Source organism: Lontra canadensis, unplaced genomic scaffold (genome assembly GCF_010015895.1).
Source record: "Lontra canadensis isolate GAN:19392208 unplaced genomic scaffold, GSC_riverotter_1.0 scaffold43, whole genome shotgun sequence".
Classification (NCBI taxonomy): Eukaryota; Metazoa; Chordata; class Mammalia; order Carnivora; family Mustelidae; genus Lontra; species Lontra canadensis.
In genome coordinates this window covers 7,869,276-7,874,072 of record NW_022631037.1, presented here as the reverse complement: position 1 = coordinate 7,874,072, position 4,797 = coordinate 7,869,276, and positions in this window count along the sequence as shown.

Sequence of the window (4,797 nt, the reverse complement as noted above, 5' to 3'; positions counted from 1 at the left end):
GTTTGTATCTTTAGGGTAAATACCCAGCAGTGCAATTGCTGGGTCATAGGGTAGTTCTATTTTCAACATTTTGAGGAACCTCCATGCTGTTTCCCAGAGTGGTTGCACCAGCTTGCATTCCCACCAACAGTGTAGGAGGGTTCCCCTTTCTCCGCATCCTCGCCAGCATCTGTCATTTCCTGACTTGTTAATTTTAGCCATTCTGACTGGTGTGAGGTGGTATCTCATTGATGTTTTTGATTTGTATTTCCCTGATGCCGAGTGATATGGAGCACTTTTTCATGTATCTGTTGGCCATCTGGATGTCTTCTTTGCAGAAATGTCTGTTCATGTCTTCTGCCCATTTCTTGATTGGATTATTTGTTCTTTGGGTGTTGAGTTTGCTAAGTTCTTTATAGATTCTGGACACTAGCCCTTTATCTGATATGTCGTTTGCAAATATCTTCTCCCATTCTGTCAGTTGTCTTTTGGTTTTGTTAACTGTTTCCTTTGCTGTGCAAAAGCTTTTGATCTTGATAAAATCCCAATAGTTCATTTTTGCCCTTGCTTCCCTTGCCTTTGGCGATGTTCCTAGGAAGATGTTGCTGCGGCTAAGGTCGAAGAGGTTGCTGCTTGTGTTCTCCTCAAGGATTTGGATGGATTCCTTTCTCACATTGAGGTCCTTCATCCATTTTGAGTCTATTTTCGTGTGTGGTGTAAGGAAATGATCCAATTTCATTTTTCTGCATGTGTCTGTCCAGTTTTCCCAACATCATTTATTGAAGAGGCTGTCTTTTTTCCATTGGACATTCTTTCTGCTTTGTCGAAGATTAGTTGACCATAGAGTTGAGGGTCTATTTCTGGGCTCTCTATTCTGTTCCATTGATCTATGTGTCTGTTTTTGTGCCAGTACCATGCTGTCTTGATGATGACAGCTTTGTAGTAGAGCTTGAAGTCTGGAATTGTGATGCCACCAACTTTGGCTTTCTTTTTCAATATTCCTTTGGCTATTTGAGGTCTTTTCTGGTTCCATATAAATTTTAGGATTATTTGTTCCATTTCTTTGAAAAAAAGGGATGGTACTTTGATAGGAATTGCATTAAATGTGTAGATTGCTTTAGGTAGCATAGACATTTTCACAATATTTATTCTTCCAATCCAGGAGCATGGAACATTTTTCCATTTCTTTGTGTCTTCCTCAATTTCTTTCATGAGTACTTTATAGTTTTCTATGTATAGATTCTTAGTCTCTTTGGTTAGGTTTATTCCTAGGTATCTTATAGTTTTGGGTGCAATTGTAAATGGGTTGGACTCCTTAATTTCTCTTTCTTCTGTCTTGTTGGTGTAGAGAAATGCAACTGATTTCTGTGCATTGATTTTATATCCTGACACTTTACTGAATTCCTGTACCAGTTCTAGCAGTTTTGGAGTGGAGTCTTTTGGGTTTTCCACATATACTATCATATCATCTGCAAAGAGTGATAGTTTGACTTCTTCTTTGCCGATTTGGATGCCTTTAATTTCTTTTTGTTGTCTGATTGCTGAGGCTAGGACTTCTAGTACTATGTTGAATAGCAGTGGTGATAACGGACATCCCTGCCGTGTTCCTGACCTTAGCGGAAAAGCTTTCAGTTTTTCTCCATTGAGAATGATATTTGCAGTGGGTTTTTCATAGATGGCTTTGGTAATATTGAGGTATGTGCCCTCTATCCCTACACTTTGAAGAGTTTTGATCAGGAAGGGATGCTGTACTTTGTCAAATGCTTTTTCAGCATCTATGGAGAGTATCATATGGTTCTTGTTCTTTCTTTTATTAATGTGTTGTATCACACTGATTGATTTGCGGATGTTGAACCAACCTTGAGGCCCTGGAATAAATCCCACTTGGTCATGGTGAATAATCCTTTTAATGTACTGTTGAATCCTATTGGCTAGTATTTTGGTGAGAATTTTTGCATCTGTGTTCATCAAGGATATTGGTCTGTAGTTCCCATCAAAAAGGAGAACTAGCTCTTTTTTGATGGGATCCTTGTCTGATTTTGGGATCAAGGTGATGCTGGCCTCATAAAATGAGTTTGGAAGTTTTCCTTCCATTTCTATTTTTTGGAACAGTTTCAGGAGAATAGGAATGAGTTCTTCCTTAAATGTTAGGTAGAATTCCCCCAGGAAGCCGTCTGGCCCTGGGCTTTTGTTTGTTTGGAGATTTTTGATGACTGTTTCAATCTCCTTACTGGTTATGGGTCTGTTCAGGCTTTCTATTTCTTCCTGGTTCAGTTGTGGTAGTTTATATGTCTCTAGGAATGCATCAATTTCTTCCAGATTGTCAAATTTGTTGGCATAGATTTGCTCATAATATGTTCTTATGATTGTCTGTGTTTCTTTGGTATTAGTTGTGGTCTCTCCTCTTTCATTCATGATTTTATTTATTTGGGTCCTTTCTCTTTTCTTTTTGATAAGTCTGGCCAGGGGTTTATCAATCTAATTAATTCTTTCAAAGAACCAGCTCCTAGTTTCGTTGATTTGTTCTACTGTTTTTTTGGTTTCTATTTCATTGATTTCTGCTCTGATCTTTATGATTTCTTTTCTCCTGCTGGGTTTAGGGTTTCTTTCTTGTTCTTTCTCCAGCTCCTTTAGGTGTAGGGTTAGGTTGTGTACCTGAGACCTTTCTTGTTTCTTGAGAAAGGCTTGTACTGCTATATATTTTCCTCACAGGACTGCCTTTGTTGTGTCCCACAGATTTTGAACAGTGGTGTTTTCATTATCATTTGTTTCCATTAATTTTTTCAATTCTTCTTTAATTTCCTGGTTGACCCATTCATTCTTTAGAAGGAATGCTGTTTAGTCTCCATGTATTTGGGTTCTTTCCAAATTTCCTCTTGTGATTGAGTTCTAGCTTCAGAGCATTGTGGTCTGAAAATATGCAGGGAATGATCCCAATCTTTTGATACCGGTTGAGACCTGATTTAGGACCGAGGATGTGATCTATTCTGGAGAATGTTCCATGTGCACTAGAGAAGAATGTGTATTCTGTTGCTTTGGGATGAAATGTTCTGAATATATCTGTGATGTCCATCTGGTCCAGTGTGTCATTTAAGGCCTTTATTTCCTTGTTGATCTTTTGCTTGGATGATCTGTCCATTTCAGTGAGGGGAGTGTTAAAGTCCCCTACTATTATTGTATTATTGTTGATGTGTTTCTTTGATTTTGTTATTAATTGGTTTATGTAGTTGGCTGCTCCCACGTTAGGGGCATAGATATTTAAAATTGTTAGATCTTCTTGTTGGACAGATCCTTTGAGTATGATATAGTGTCCTTCCTCATCTCTTATTATAGTCTTTGGCTTAAAATATAATTGATCTGATATAAGGATTGGCACTCCTGCTTTCTTCTGATGTCCATTAGCATGGTAAATTCTTTTCCATCCCCTCACTTTAAATCTGAAGGTGTCTTCGGGTTTAAAATATGTTTCTTGTAGGCAACATATAGATGGGTTTTGTTTTTTATCCATTCTGATACCCTGTGTCTTTTGATTGGGGCATTTAGCCCATTAACATTCAGGGTAACTATTGAGAGATATGAATTTAGTGCCATTGTATTGCCTGTAAGGTGACTGTTATTGTATATTGTTTCTGTTCCTTTCTGGTCTACTACTTTTAGGCTCTCTCTTTGCTTAGAGGACCCCTTTCAATATTTCCTGTAGAGCTGGTTTGGTGTTTGCAAATTCTTTCAGTTTTTGTTTGTCCTGGAAGCTTTTAATCTCTCCTTCTATTTTCAATGATAGCCTAGCTGGATATAGTATTCTTGGCTGCATGTTTTTCTTGTTTAGTACTGTGAATATATCATGCCAGCTCTTTCTGGCTTGCCAGGTCTCTGTGGATAAGTCTGATGCCAATCTAATATTTTTACCATTGTATGTTACAGACTTCTTTTCCCGGGCTGCTTTCAGGATTTTCTCTTTGTCACTAAGACTTGTAAATTTTACTATTAGGTGACGGGGTGTGGACCTATTCTTATTGATTTTGAGGGGGGTTCTCTGAACCTCCTGGATTTTGATGATTGTTCCCTTTGCCATATTGGGGAAATTCTCTCCAATAATTCTCTCCAATATACCTTCTGCTCCCCTCTCTGTTTCCTCTTCTTCTGGAATCCCAATTATTCTAATGTTGTTTCGTCTTATGGTGTCACTTATCTCTCGAATTCTCCCCTCGTGGTCCAGCAGCTGTTTGTCCCTCTTTTGCTTAGCTTCTTTATTCTCTGTCATTTGGTCTTCTATATCGCTAAGTCTCTCTTCTGCCTCATTTATCCTAGCAGTGAGAGCCTCCATTTTTTATTGCACCTCATTAATAGCTTTTTTGATTTCAACGTGGTTAGATTTTAGTTCTTTTATTTCTCCAGAAAGGGCTTTTATCTCTCCGGAGAGGGTTTCTCTAATATCTTCCATGCCTTTTTCGAGCCCAGCTAGAACCTTGAGAATCGTCATTCTGAACTCTAGATCTGACATATTACCAATGTCTGTATTGATTAGGTCCCTAGCCTTCGGTACTGCCTCTTGTTCTTTTTTTTGTGGTGAATTTTTCCGCCTTGTCATTTTGTCCAGATAAGAGTATATGAAGGAGCAACTAAAATACTAAAAGGGTGGCAACAACCCCAGGAAAATATGCTTTAACCAAATCAGAAGAGTTCCCAAATCGTGAGGGGGGAGAAAGGGGATAAAAAGAGGTTCAGAAAGAAAAAAAAAATTAAACAATTAAAAGAAGAAAATGAATAAAGAAAAAATATTAAAAGGAAATATATATATATATATATATATATATATAT